General features: G+C 55.4%; 1 protein-coding gene across 10 annotated transcripts in view; it reads left to right on the top strand.

The window, feature by feature from the left end:
* The window catches only part of ELFN2 (extracellular leucine rich repeat and fibronectin type III domain containing 2), a 57,793-nt gene that overhangs the window by 18,054 nt on the left and 24,763 nt on the right, over window positions 1-14,976 (top strand). The window lies entirely within an intron of this gene.

Below are 14,976 nucleotides of genomic sequence, written 5' to 3'. Positions count from 1 at the left end.
TTCTCTCGCTTGAGGTGGAGGCACCTCGGTGCTGTCGGGAGAGACCTGGGCTCAGGGTTTGAGTGTCAGCTCTACCCCTAACCCTCTGCGGGACCCAGTTCTCAGGCGGCCCGTAGAATCAAAGGGAGTCATTTATTCCTTCTATTTAACAACATCTGTATAACACTTACCAGGTGCCAGGCACTGTTCTAAGAACTTTACAGAAATTAAATCCTCACAACAATCCAACAAAATATCATTATCCCCATTTTACAGGTGGGGAAACCAAGGCGCTGAGAGGTTAAGGATCCTGCCCACAGCCACACAGCGAGTCAGTGATGTGACCGGGATTTGAACCTGGGCCATCTGGCTCCCTGGGCTGTCCCAACCACCTTGCTGTGTTGCATGCCCGTGGTCGTCTGTGAAGGGTGGTGCTTGGGCCGGGCCTGGGCCAGCCTGGTCCCCTGGTCTGAGCCTTGACAGTGGTCCAGGAAGGTGGTCTTGGCACACAGTAGGTGTGGCAGCTTGGGATCAGGCCAGATTTGAGTCCCTAGCTTGTCACTTACTAAGTCACTTGACCTAGCTGAGCCTCAGTCTCCCCATGTGTAAAACAGGGTAACAGTACCTGCCCGGCAGGACTGTTGTAAGAATTTCGTGCAATATGGTGTGCGGGGCACTCAGCATGTGGTGGGCAGCTGTGATGGCCCCATGACAGGGTGAGAGGGAGGCAGCTTAAGGGGTGCCCCATGCCAGCAGAGGGCAGTGTGTGCCCCTGGGAGCCTGTGATTAGGAGAGGGTGACTCTGAAGGGAGGTACTGCCAGCCCCTCCCATCACTGGGGACACCTGTCCATCTGGTGCGTCCGCTGTGCAGCCGGGCTCGGGGCTGGGACACACGCAGACACACCCACAGTGGAGAAGCAACTGAGCAGCCTTGCGTGTGAGGGCTGGGATGAACCTTGGATACCATCTCACCCTGCTCCCTCGTTGTTGCAAATGGGACACTGAGGCCCAGAGTGGGGAAGGGATTTGTACTGGGACCCACAGTGAGTTCAGATTATCTGAAATTTCATTGGTGGGTGGGGCCTTTTCTAAGAAATGCAGCAACAACCTTGCCTACAGTGGCCCTGTCCCGGCTACACTGGCCCACATCCTGCAGGGTCCATGCCCTGCAGGGCATTTTTGCTGGTCTGTTGACCGGCTTACGTGCGACTTCCTGGCTCGTCCACCACAGTGGAAGCCGTGAGGACAGGGACCTTGTCTGTCCGTTCACAGCTGAACCTGTGTCCCCAGCACAGAGCCTGGTGTGTACACAGTAGGTGCTCAATAAGCATTGGTTGAGGAATAAGCGACCTTAGGAAACATCCCCTCCGACTCAGTCATGGGAAAGTCTGAATTTCAGAGGGGTGGAGAGCTGCCCAGGACCGAGCCGGGCACTGAAGCCAGGCCTCCTGGCTCCCAGCCCTGAGCCCTCTGTGCATTTGTGAACATATGCAACACACACAGACACACGTACACACAAACACAAATGCACACACTCTATGCCATGATTCAGAAGCTTCACGCTGATCATTGCTCAGTTTTCTAGCTTAAAAGTGTCCATCTGTCCATCTCTCTGCCAAGGCCGTGGGCTGGACACCTATTGAGGCAACTGCTCTGGGGCATCCCCCACAGCCTGAGGGTGCCCCCAGGAAGGGGCAGGGGTCCTGGAAGGGGGACCTGGGAGGGTGCAACCTGCGCAAGTGAATCCCCCCCCCCCCCCCGCCCCAGGTACATTCCCTGCTCTATGCCCAGTGGATTCTCTGTGTCCCCTTCTTCTGGCCACGCCCACCCAGTCCCACCTTGACAGCCCACCTGCCCAAGCCTGATCCCCGCCCCCATCACGGGGCTGTCTCAGGCTTTAGGGGAAGGGGTGTCATTCCTGGGGACCAGGCTCCCCTCCGCCTCCCCCAGGAAGTCTGCCATAATGCACGGGAGGATGGTAATTAGTATGAGGCAGGCTGATTAGCTCAGAAGTTAAGTCTTTGTTTTCCTCACTCCCCAGTTTCCCTAACTGAGCTGATGTGGAGTGGGGGAGGGGGAGAGGCTGCCGGGTTGGTCCCAGGGCTGGGTGGGGGCATGCGTGGCTGTGTGCTCGCTTCAGGGGATGGCAGGGGTGGGGGGCACGCAGGTGGGGGGCGGCCTGGTGGAGGAATGCCAGGACAGGCGTGCCTGCGGGCAGGTCCCCAGGCTGCAGCCCTCTGGGGGGTGTGGTTGCATGGCTTGGGGAGGACATCACACCTGGGACGCCACTGTGAGCGCTCGTCTGCATTCGTTCATTCCTTCAGGTCTTCACATCCAGTCACTAGTCATAACTGCTGTCATTTATTGAGCACCTGCTACGTGCATTCCCTGGGCTGGATGCCGTTTGCGTATTGCCTTGCTCAGTCCTCAGACGATGGTGCAGGTATGGGACCCTCATTTCTTAGGGGAGGAATCTAAGGCTCAGAGAGGCAAGGTGACTAAGGTCGGAATGGCTAGGGCAGGGTTCAGACCCCGGCGGTCTCCCGTGGCCCTGCCCTGGGCTGAGGGAGCCATTTGGGCTGGGGGAAAGGGGAACCTGTGACCAGATGGTGGCCAGGCCAGGTCCTGGACACTAGGGTTGTTGAGGCCTTGTCCTTCTCGTCGGTTACGTGGGGATCAGTCCATCCACCTTCTCAGGTTGTTGGGAGGAGGAATAACAACAGCTATAATAATGGCAACAGTGATGATTTGTTTAGTGCTTGCTGTGTGCCAGGCAGGTGACAAATGCTGTACATGTTTTCATATTTCATGCTCACAGCAATCCCGGGAGCTGTGGGTAGACACCCTTATTACCCCATTTCACATTCACAGAAGCCAAGGATCTGGGAGGTAAGGAGCCTGCCCCAGTCCCGGTTAGTAAGTAGGGGACCCAGGATTTAGCCGGGAGCCATCTGACTCCAGGCCCTTCCTCCTTGACTGCCACTCCATGTGGTGTATAACCCCTGTGTGGTGCCTGGCACATGGCAGGTGCTCAACAAAGGTTAGTGGCCTTCACCCTTCCTGCAAGGGCCGGTTCCTGGAGATCCTGTGTCTCTGGGGCTTAGCCGAGGGGTCCAGGGGGATGGCCCTCCTCATAATATCCTGTGGGGTAGGCATTACTTTTATTTCCATTTTACAGATGGGAAAGTTGAGGCTCAGAGAGGTGAAATGACTTACCCAGGATCTCACAGCTGGTGAGGTGAAGGGGCCGGGATTTGAACCCAGGTGGTCAGGGTCCAAGTGCAGCCGTGCGGCAGGCTCCTGAGCACAAGCATCTGCTCCCAGCTACGTCCGTCCCTCAGGGGTGATCCTCCTGGCCTGATCCTCCACTTCCCTGGCTCCTCTTATCAGCCGTGTGCAGGGGATGCCTAAGTCTCCATCCTCCACTGTGCCCTGCCTCTGGCTGTTGGGCATTGGGTGTGGCCACCTGATGACTGGACATGTCTTTTGGGGTGTCCCTCTGGCCCTGAAATCTCAACTTGTCCAGTGCAGGACTCTTCCTCTCTCCTCCTGCATATCAGCCCATTTGCTCCTTCTCTGAGGTTCCCTGTTCCAGGGTGGGCACTACCTTCATTCGGCCGCCCACCTGGACCTGGAAGTCATCCCTGAACTCCACCCCTGGTCTCCCATCTTCATCCTGTAGGTCACCAAGTCCTGTTCTTGTCCCATCACCTGTCCACCCCGCTGCCCTCACCTGCATTGAGTCACCATCGAGAGCCTGGACCATTGCAGCAGCCGCCTCAAAGGCCAGCTCTCACCCCCTCCAATTCATTCTGCACCTTCTGTTGTCCTGGGCTCCCTAGCATGTCACTGCTCCCCGTTGTCCTGGGGCTGAAATCCAGGAGATTGGGTTATTTATGATACAGGTGATTCTGGCTTTTTAAGTGAGGAGGCCATAGAATTGCAGCGTTGTATAGTTATGGTACTTGATTGGTAATTGTACCAATCAGAATCAGCCTGGCTTCTGGGACCTGCTGGACTTGGCCCAGCCACGGGGCTCCTGCCTCTGGGCTCCCTCTCCCTGTCCCTCTCACATGCCATTATCCCGTCTCCTGGCCTCGTTCCAGTTTCTCAAAAGTGCTATCTTCTGGGTACTGCGTAGGCAGTTTGATCACCAGGATCACCCTCAGCAAAGCGTTCCTTGACCCCAGGATAGATGAGACCCCTCAGGTGCCCCTGCACTGGGGACAGCCTTCTAATTCTCCTAAGAACCCTTTGAGGGGAGCAGTGTTGCTCATTTTGCAGATGGGGAAGCTGAGACTCAAAAAGCTAAGCTGGCATCTGAACCCAAGTCGCTCGCCATGGAGCCCGTGTTCTCCCCCATCTGTACGCGTGTGTGTGTGCACGTGTGCGCACACTGCAGGCTCTGCTGTCTGCTGTCTGAGCCAGGCGGTGTTTGGGCTGGGATGAGCTGCTGCCTCCTTGGGAGAGGAGGTCCGAGATTGTCTCTGGAGGCCGGAGCCTGTCTCTTCCTGTAGGGGGTGGAGATGCTACATGTGAACGTTAGGGGGGGTGTCAGTGCCTCGCTAGCCCCCGAGATCACAGCCTCCCCGGCTCCTCCAGCTTCTCTCCCCTTCCTTCAAAACAAGCACCCGCGAGCCCAAACCACCCATCCAGCCAAGGCACAGATGGAGCCAGATTTGGAATTAATTAATCCTGTTGCCTGGGCAACTGGGATCCAGTCTTCTCTGTCCAGCCCGCCCCCTGCCTGCCAGGCCCCGCCCCTGCCTCTCTTGGCCCCACCCCTCAAGGCTTTGGCCCCACCCTCTCCCCCACCAGCAGCTGGTGGTACCCTGGTGTCCTTGGAGACTCTTCCAAAGTCGAGGACGGAGAGGGTAGGGATATCTAAGAACTGGGTTCAAGAACCCACTCAGCCACTCTTGGCTTGGTGGGAGCGTGGGCAAGGCCCTGAACCACTGGGAACCATGCTATGACTCGACTTACCTGGGGAGGGGCACCACGGGGGGATTTGAGAGATGTGTGAGAGAAGAATGAAAGTGGCCTGAACTGGCGATACCATTGAGACCAGCAGTGGGTGTGCAGGGCTGCAGGAGCAGGTGTCCAGTGACGGGAACCGTTACAGCTGCAGTTGACGGCAGTTATGGGGTCGCCTCCCCTGGCCACAAGTTCTGACTCAGTTCCTCCTCCTCCATCTCGACCTTCCTCTCATCCTCTGAGCCTGCACCCCTCTGACTGGACACCAGCAACCAGGGTCGTGTTCTCCATCGTGGTCTGTTGGTCTGTCCACCAGTTCACCCGACTCTGTCTCTTCCTGGGTGACCCTGAGCAAGTTACTTAGCATCTCTGTGCTTCCAATTCCTTATCTGAAAAATGGGCATAAGAGCACCCACCTAGGGAGCCGTGGAAAGCCCCTTGCATGGTGTTTAGTCTGTGCTAACCACCGGGTTGCTTCTGTGCCACTGCTGGCCACAGGCCAGGGGGTGCCCTGTGAGAGGGGCTGTGGGGAGCACAGGGGACAGTAGTCCCACCTTCCTCTCGGGGAAGTTGAGGCTCGCGACCATGGCCACATTGTTGGGTCATTGAGGCTCCCAGCCCTACCAGTCTTCTCTCTAGGACCAGCTCACCATGTCAGGCTCAGCCGTATGGCATTGCAGATGGGGAAATCAAGGCCGGCGGGGGGTGGGGTGGTGGTGGCAGTTGTAGCTGGTGCTTCAGGGGCTGACCTTTCTAGCGTGGCCCTGTTTTCTGGATCTTGCTGGCTGGTGCTGGCTGGAGGGTAGCACAAGCCAGGTCTTTGAAAGCCAGGGCTTGAGTCTTCCTTTGTTGTAACCGTAGGGAATGTGCTTCTCCTGCCTGGGCCTCAGTTTTCTCTTCTGTGAAATGGGAGATCATGGGGGTGTAGCTGGTGGTAACTCTGACTGAAGCAGATTGGGGTCATGGCTTTTTAGGCTTTGTCCTAGCAGAAGGGGGCCAGTGTGGGCAGACGCGTTTCAGTGTCTGGCCAGGGCCATTCCTGGCAGTGCAGTCAAGGTGGAGGATATAGAGGGAACCCGAAAGGAAAATGCCAGCTCGCACCCCCAGCCCCCATCTTTTGGAGTCCCCCGTGCTGGGCTCTGCCGGGCTTGGCAAGCTCAGCAGTGAGCTGGGACGAGGCCCAGGGCAGGCCCTGGCTCCTGCTCAGCCTCCCACCTGGTCCTAAGCCTGTGGAGGCTGAGTGCTGGGTCTCCCATCATCTGTCTAATGGGCCATTTGCTCCTCTGTGTACCAGGCAGGTGTCTCTCAAGCTGGCATGGTGGGGCAGGGGCTCTGGAGAGAAAATGGCCAGGACTAGTGATGGAACTCTCCTTGGCTCCACAGCCCCTCTCTCAGGCACTGTGGGTAAGTTGCTGCCCCTCCTGAGCCTCAGTTTCCTCATCTGTGAGCTGGGCCTAATGATGCAATCAATGATAACACCCGTTGTAAAAGGGTTTTTTTTTAAAAAAAAATTTAATTAGTTAATTTATTTATTTATTTTGGCTGCGTTGGGTCTTTGTTGCTGCGCGCAGGCTTTAGTTGCGGCGAGCGGGGGCTACTCTTCGTTGCCGTGCACGTGCTTCTCACTGCGGTGGCTTCTCTTGTTGCGGAGCATGGGTTCTAGGTGCACGGGCTTCAGTAGTTGTGGCATGGGATTAGTTGCTCCGCGGCATGTGGGATCTTCCTGGACCAGGGATTGAACCCATGTCCCCTGCATTGGCAGGCAGATTCTTTTATTTTTTTTCATCTTTATTGGAGTATAATTGCTTCACAATGTTGTGTTAGTTTCTGCCATACAGCAAAGTGAATCAGCTATAAGCACATACATATCCCCATATCCCCTCTCTCTTGAGCCTCCCTCCCACCCTCACTATCCCACCCCTCTAGGTGGTCAGAAAGCACCAAGCTGATCTCCCTGTGCTATGTGGCTGCTTCCCACTAGCTATCTATTTTACCTTTGGTAGTGTATGTATGTTAGTGCTACTCTTTCACTATGCCTCAGCCTCCCCTTCCCCACTGTGTCCTCAAGTCTGTTTTCAAAGTCTCCATCTTTATTCGTGCCCTACCACTAGGTTCATCAGTACCATTTTTCTAGATTCCATATATATGCGTTAGCATACGGTATTTGTTTTTCTCTTTCTGACTTGCTTCACTCTGTATGACAGACTCTGGGTCCATCCACCTCACTACAAATAACTCAGTTTCGTTCCTTTTTATGGCTGAGTGATATTCCATTGTATATGTATGCCACATCTTCTTTATCCTTTCATCTGTTGATGGACATTTAGGTTGCTTCCATGTCCTGGCTATTGCAAATAGTGCTGCAATGAACATTGCTGCAATGCAATGTGGTAGATGTATCTTTTTGAATCATGGTTTTCTCAGGGTATATGCCCAGTAGTGGGATTGCTGGGTCATATGATAGTTCTAGTTTTAGTTTTTCAAGGACCCTCCATACTGTTCTCCATAGTGGCTGTATCAATTTACATTCCCACCAACAGTGCAAGAGGGTTCCCTTTTCTCCACACCTTCTCCAGCATTTATTGTTTGTAGATTTTTTGATGATGGCCATTCTGACCTGTGTGAGGTGATACCTCATTGTGGTTTTGATTTGCATTTCTCTAATGATTAGTGATGTTGCGCATCTTTTCATGTGTTTGTTGGCCATCTATAAGTCTTCTTTGGAGAAATGTCTATTTAGGTCTTCTGCCCATTTTTGGATTGGGTTGTTTGTTTTTTTGATACTGAGCTGCATGAGCTGCTTGTATATTTTGGAGATTAATCCTTTGTCAGTTGCTTCGTTTGCAAATATTTTCTCCCATTCTGAGGGCTGTCTTTTCATCTTGTTTATGGTTTCCTTTGCTGTGCAAAAGCTTTTAAGTTTCATTAGGTCCCATTTGTTTAGTTTTGTTTTTATTTCCATTACTCTAGGAGGTGGGTCAAAAAGGATCTTGCTGTGATTTATGTCATAGAGTGTTCTGGCAGGCGGATTCTTAACCACTGCACCACCAGGGAAGTCCCTAAAAGCTTTTGAGAGGCGTAAACTAGGGGTGGCAAACTCAGATGCCCTCAGGGCCAGGTCACGAAAAGTGTGCATCCAGGCAGAGGAAAGCAATAGGGTGAGGTGGGGCCGTGGTAAACGCCAGCGCTCAGGCTCTGCCTAATGGCATCAAACTCGGATTTGTATCAATACTGAGACTGCCAACAGAAGTGATCTGTGGGCTGCATTTGGAGCTGCCAGCTTGCCCCAGAAGGCAAACTCTACAAATGGATTAACTGGGAGGGGGATATTTAACTCTTCTTTACATAAGAACAAGGGCTAACATTTATTGAGGGCTTGCTCTGTGCCAGGAGCAAACTCAACACTTCACTCGGATTACGATGTTTGATCCTCACACCAACAGACCCGGAGGGCTGCAGAGCTCAAGTGCAATTCCTACTTTGTGGATGAGCCAGTTAAACCAGAGAGGTTAAGTCAGAGCCAAGGTCACACAGCTGTGGGGGAGGGAGCAAGGCCCGCCCTGGGACTTTGGATTTCTTATTGGGGGTTTTCCCCTCCGGCCTCATGGGGGCAGAGTGGCGGGGGCGGAGGGCAGACCCACTTGGCACAGAAGCACCCAAATCTGTGGCTTTTTGTTTCTCTCACAGGAGGCTGGGAGAGGGAGGAAAAACAGAATTAAACAAATGAAAGGTGTCGTGGAGCTGAGAAAGAATAACTTATTTTTTATGAGCTTGTTAACATTTGTGAAGTTAAGTAAGCAGAAATTTATGCCGTTCATTTGCATGCATTAAAGGCAGGGTTCCCTGGGCCCAGTGTTGTACCTGGAACCTCACCAGCCTCCCAGGGCAGCTGACCCTCAGCCCACAGGAAGCTGCTCCCGGGTAAGGAGGATTTGTTTTGGCTATTTTCTGTGATTTCTTCAGATCCAGCTGTTTCCTGATGGCCTACTGTGTGCCTGGCACTAGCCTTCTGCATCTGTGGCTGTCCTTGCTGTGTTTGGGAGCAGCTGACCTGGATGCCATCAGAGCGGCTTGGCCCTTCGTTCAGAGGCTGAATGTTCTAGATACGGTTTCCAGCCTCTCCAGGGGCTGCAGAAGGTGCAGGAGGCCCAGAGACCACCAGCTTTGCTGCCCAAGAGCTGGGGGACCCAACTTTAGCTCTCTGGGCCTCAGTTTCCTCATCTGTGAAATGGGGACAGTAGTAGTACATGCTCGTCTGAGATGACATTGGCTTGTGGGGGTGGTCTGCCCCCTTTTCTAGTTGACATGGCTCTTTGGGTCCCTTTGTTTCCGGTGGAGATGGATGAACTGAGAGCTGGCTGATCCTTTCTCTAGGAGGCCTTCCCGGACACCCCTAGTGGGCCTTGACCACCTTTTCTTGAAGCCCCACGGCTCCCCCACTTTCTCCCCCAAATAACTGGTCTGCACTACTACCTTTGAGCTGTGAACTTCCTCAGGGCTGAGCCACCTGTGTCTTGGTCACTGCGAGGCCCTGCTCCTGCCCCAGGGCTTGAGAAATGGTACTAAATGAATGAGTGGGTGAAATACTTAACCTCAGCCTTGTTTTCACTGCTTTGGAATGAAAAGTCCCTTCCAGGTGTGTAGTGATTTGTGGTTTTAAAACACTTTCAGGCTGCTGCCTTCATTTGATCTCTACCTTTTGATCCCCACGTTTCCCCCTCCCGCCCCCCGCCCTGTGAAGAAGGCAAGGCAAGGACCCTGGTCTGTGATTACAGATGGGGAAACAGAGGCCCAGGCAGGAACGTCAGGATTTGAACCCAGCACTCATTCATTTGTTTTTTTCATGGAAACTTTTGAACTCCTTCTCTGTGCTGGGTATGGAGATTCTTAAAAGGAGTAAGACAGGGTCCTGCCCTCCAGGGGCTTAGAGGCTGCATTCAAAAGGCAGACACAGTGAGGGTCAAGGATCAGGAAGCTTCAAATCCTCATTCTTTCATTCACCCAAGAGGAGCAAGGTGGCCTTTCGTGGGGCTGGAGCACGTGAGTGAGGAGAGAGGTGAAGACGTGAAGTCAGGGAGGGCTGTGGATTTTATTCAGACATGATGGGAGTCAGCAGGCAGGTGAGCGTGTCAGCAGGGAGGAAGGTGATGGCCATTGCAGTAGTTCAAGTGTGCAGCTGGAGGCCAGTGGAGGTGGGGAGAAGCGGGTCGATTCACATTAGTCGCACTTGGCTAATGAACTTGTTCCCTCTGCTGCCAGGAGCTCTGGGAAGGCTCAGGAGGGAAGCAGCGTGTTTTTTTGGCAGACAGTTCTCAAGCATCTGGTGTGGGCCTCTGGTGTGGGCCGCGCATCGTGCAGGGCTCTGGGGGATTGGGGATGAATGAGAACAGTCCCCACCTTCAGGGATCCCACAGCCAAGGGGAAGGCAGAGTAGGCTGACTGATGCCTGGGTGGGCTGGAGGGCTTCCTGTAGGAGGCAGCTTTGAGTCTGAGGAGTAGCATTCAGGAGGTGGGGGTGGGGCATACCAGGTTGTGGGAATTTCAAGGGGAAAGGCCAGAGGTATTGGGTGAGAAGGGTGAGACGCTCCCACACTAGGACCTGAGAGTGGGGAAGGAGGATGCAGGAGTCTGGGGAGGAGGGCAAGGCCTGTGAGCTCCCTGCAGGCCAGGGGAAGGAGTCCAGGCTGTGCGTCTTCCAGCAGCAGGGCTCACGCCGGAGCTTTAGAAACAGGGTTGCACATGATGCCGTCCAGGACCGAGGGAGTGGGAAGAGCTGAGGAACTGGGGAGGGGAGTTCTCGGAGGTTCTGTGTTCTGGGATCGGGTTGAGGGGTGGGAGGCTGGTGGTGGTAGAAGAGGGGTCGAGGGAGAGACACAAATAAGGGAGGAGTCACAGAACAGGGTGGCCCAGGGCAGGGTGGTGGGAGGGGCATGTGTGTGCAGAGTGGGGCACTGTTTGTTCTGACTGTACCCTCATTACAGGAGGTGTGTTGGAGGGCAGATTTGCAGAGACAGGGCCAAGCCCGATCTTGAATGCAGGATAAGGACTAGGGAGGCACCGGAGGCTTCCAAGCAGAGCCGTGCCCCACGAGCCTGCTTCGGGAAGTTTCCTCCAGCAGCTGTGCAGAGGCTGGGCAGAGGCAGGGTCGTCCGGGCGTCTCCTTAGGAGACTGCTGCACCCATCTGGTCCGGGGAGCTTTACCGGCTGGCATGGAGTGGAGGGAGTGTGGCAGAGCTCAGGGAAGGCTCAGTGGAAGAGGTGGCATTTGATCCGGGCTGGAGATGGCGAGAGGGTTCGGCTCTGTGGGGGTGGGAGGGAGGACACAGCAGGTGGCTGCAGTGGAGGTGGGAGAGGCCGGTCTATTCAGGATGCCTTTGAAGGATTAAATGGGAAGGTCTGAGTCCGAAAGAAAGGAATATCATTATTGAGGACCCCCACCCCCCGCCCCGGGGCGATCATTCTCTGCCCAGGGCTGCACTCCCAGCTCCACATGTACAGCTGCAAGGCTTCTGGTAGGTCCTTTGTGCCTTCATTTCGTTGTCTGTAAAATGGGGATATTGTTAGAACCTGACTCTTGTGGGGTCATTGCAAGGCTTAGGGGAGTTAATCCACCTGCTGCCCAGCCTGGGAGATGCTCTGTAGTTATTGGCTGTGGTCATTTCAGTCTCATTTAACATTCACAGCAGGCCCGCAGGGCAGCCTCCCATCCCTGGTGACAGATGAGGAATCGGCTCAGAGAAGCTCTTCAGCCTGCCTGAGGCCACACAGCTGGGAGGGGTACAGAGCAAGGGTCTGAATCCAGGTTGTTTGGGACCCTGGTCTTGATGCTCTGTCCTCAGTGCCTGTGGCCTCCTGGAATGCCTGTAACAGCCCTGGACACTGGGTGAAAAATCGCTCCCCTCCTTCGGCTTCGAAAGCTCCTGGATCAGGTGAGAGGAGAGTAGGCAGGAGTCAGGTTCTGATCCCTAACTCGGCTGCCACTGGCCGTGAGGCCCCAGATCAGCTGCTTGCCCTCGGAGCCTCAGTCTCCTCATCTGTAAACAGAGGCCCCATGTGCCCAGATAAGAGCTTCTGGGCCTCCTTCAAGTTCAGCTACGTCAGCCTCCTGGCCCAGGTGAGGCTCCCAGTAGGGGCTCTGTTCACATTCCCTCCCTTCCCGTGTTCCTCCGCCCCTGCCTGACCACACTGCCCTGAGAGGGCTGAGGTCAGGGTGGACATGGGAACCTCAGCACTGGTCAATGCCCTAGTGGTCGTATTATTAATGATAAGGAGCTGGGAGGCCCTGTTGTCATCAGTAGTAGTAATGGGCCCACTCAGCGAGTGGGGAGGTGGGCAGGTGGGTGGGGGCAGAGGCCAGCTGGGGATGACATGCCTGGGGGCCGTGTGGTTCTTGTGCTTTCTCAATTCCCTATGCCCCAGGCACCTCCTCTGTGCCAGGCCTCTTGTTGGTACTGGGGGCACAGAGGGACACGTGGTGCCATCTTGGCCTTCAGGAGGGAAAATGGTGACTGTTAGGGGGACACCACTTGGAGCTGGTGAGCCTGGGGGGTGCTGTGGAATGATGAAGCCAGGCCTAGGGTTCAGGGCAGGCTTCCTGGAAGAGGTGATTCCTGAGCTGAAGCTGGTAGGGGTTCACAGTGCTGGTGGCAAGTGGCAGGGAGAAGGAAGGACGTATGTCAGTTGGGGTGGGTGGGCAGGGAACCTGAGGAGGGCCACGTGGCTGGGGTAGAAGGTGGGGAAGGTATGGACCCACTTCACAGAAGCTTTGCATGCCAGGAAGGAGCTTAGCTTCTGTCCTTGGGCTGCAGGGAACCCGCAGAAAGATTTTCAGCAGGAGAGGAGGCATCAGGGCTGCCCTGTGCAAGACTCCCTCTGGCCGCTCTGTGGAGGGGCTGGAGGAGACGGAGGCCATGACGGGCAACCGGGCGAGTGATGACGGGGGCCGGTCCTCGCGAGGTGGGGAGCAGAGGACAAACGGGAGATGTTTTGAGGACGAAGTGGTGGACTTGGTGGCTGGTCTCATCATCCTCTTCCTGCAGGAGCGGGAGGAGTTGAGGATGAAGGTGGGATCTGTGGTCTGGGCAAGCAGACAGGGTGGTGGTGACCTTGACCAAGAGGAGATGTGGGCAGGAGTGGGCTTGGGTGAGAAGATGACCTGGGCCGGCGGAGCCTGGGGCCTCTGAGGGCCCCTGTGGAGGCATCCGGCAAGCAAAGGCCCAGGATCTGGGCAACCAAGGGCATGCCTGAGGCCACCCTGGAAGAGGAGGCACACTTAGGTGGGTTGAGGACAGAGCCTGGAGGGGCAGCAGCATTTGGGGGGCCGGAGCAGGAAGCGGTGGCCTGGAAGGAGAAAGGATATGGTTGTGAGTCTTGGGCAAGACTCTTACCTCTCTGAACTCAGGTTCCTCACCTGTTACATGTCAGAGGCCCAGACGTGCTGAGGGGGCTGCCAGCTCAGACCTTCTCTCAAGTACCCCAGAGGGTCTGAAAGTAGAGGAGGGAGGTGACCCTGGGGGGTCCCCCCACGCAGTAGCTTTTATACTGGGGTCCGGAAATTATGCACTAACAGTTTGCTTGGCCAGAATTACTGAGAACCTTCTGCGTGCAGGCCCCTAAGTTGGGGACTGGGGCGGAGAGCGGACCCTGGCTGTGGTCCCAAAACCCTCAGCGCTCACACTGGGAGTGCAGTGAGGAAGCACCTGGAAATCCACGAGTGTTACCCCACTTTGAGCAACCCTAATCTGTAAAAATTCAGATTCTTCATAAGAGAAATTAGAGGCTGGTTCTCTGTTTTACAAACTAATTTGCAGGAGGGTTTCCTTAAATAGCAGAAATCCCCAGGGCATGGGTGCTGGGTCTCCCTTTGCCAGTGGGTCCCCTACTGGCCCGTGACTTCCTTGCCCATCTTTGTTTCTTCCACTGTGTGCCATCCTGGTCCAGGCACACAGCAGGTGCTCATTAGATGTGGAATGTCTAGTTGGCAGGGTGCAGCCGCTTCGGGGATCCCTGACCCCCTTGGGTGGCAGCAGGCCCTCAGAGGTCCTGAGCCCTCCCAGTTAACCATCAGCTTCTCTTCTGGCCTCCTGTGGGCTTTGTGGTGCTCTTGGTGACAGCAGGCAGGCACTTGCACCCTGTTGCCCCTGAACCCTGAATGAGGCCCCTGCCCCTTCCCACCCGGGGTCCCCCACCCCCTGGTGATCCCCTGCGGGCCAGAGACTGGTTTTGCCAGCTCAGGGCCTGGTGTGTTGTAGGCCCTTAGGCATGTGGATCATGTGCCGCTGATGAAGGGACACCTGGGTTGTCTTGTCACCCTCTTCCAGATGAGGGATCCGGGGCTCGAAAGGGAAGGGCGTAGCTCAAGTCCTTGCTGCCATGGAGCTGGGGCTGGTGAGGGAGCCACAATGGGCTTCTCACCCAGGACAGCTCTGGCAGCGGAGGCCTGGGGAGATTTGAGTAGAGCTGGAGGAACAGACTAGCTCCACGGCCACAACTTGGTGTGTCCCAGGCTCTTCCACTTCCTAGCTGTGTGCCCTTGGGTGAGTAGCTTCACTGCTCTGGGCCTCAGTTTCTTCATCTCTCAAATGGGTATATAATCATGCCCGTCTCCCAGGGCTGTGGAGAGGGTTGAATGAGTTAATGTAAAACCTCACTAAGGTCTGGCGTGTAGTTAGTGTCTGGCGCTCAGGCCCAGGCAGCAGGGGTTGATCCTGGCCCCACCACTTACTAGTGGTGACCCAGGAGCCCACTTTGTCTTTCTGAACCTCGTTTTCTCACTTGAGAAATGGGTCTGATGACATTTACCTCGTCATCCTGTTGAGTGGGGGCTGTGTCTGCATGCAGACAAAAAAGAGTGGTGAGGCCTTCACCGGGTCTGCCGGGTTCCCTGTTGGCACTGATGCAGCCCCGTGGGTTTGCTGTCTTGACTTGAGAGGTGTTCGTTCAGCCCACAGCATTGCCAGGCTCACTGTGCGGGGGGCTGGAGCTGCAGCGGAGAACACCCTGTGCTCACCGGCCGGGCGATG

Source organism: Balaenoptera borealis (assembly GCF_965194805.1).
Source record: "Balaenoptera borealis genome assembly, chromosome: 13".
NCBI classification, from domain to species: domain Eukaryota; kingdom Metazoa; phylum Chordata; class Mammalia; order Artiodactyla; family Balaenopteridae; genus Balaenoptera; species Balaenoptera borealis.
Note: the sequence above shows the minus strand (reverse complement) of the source record. Positions and strands in the feature narration are given on the sequence as shown.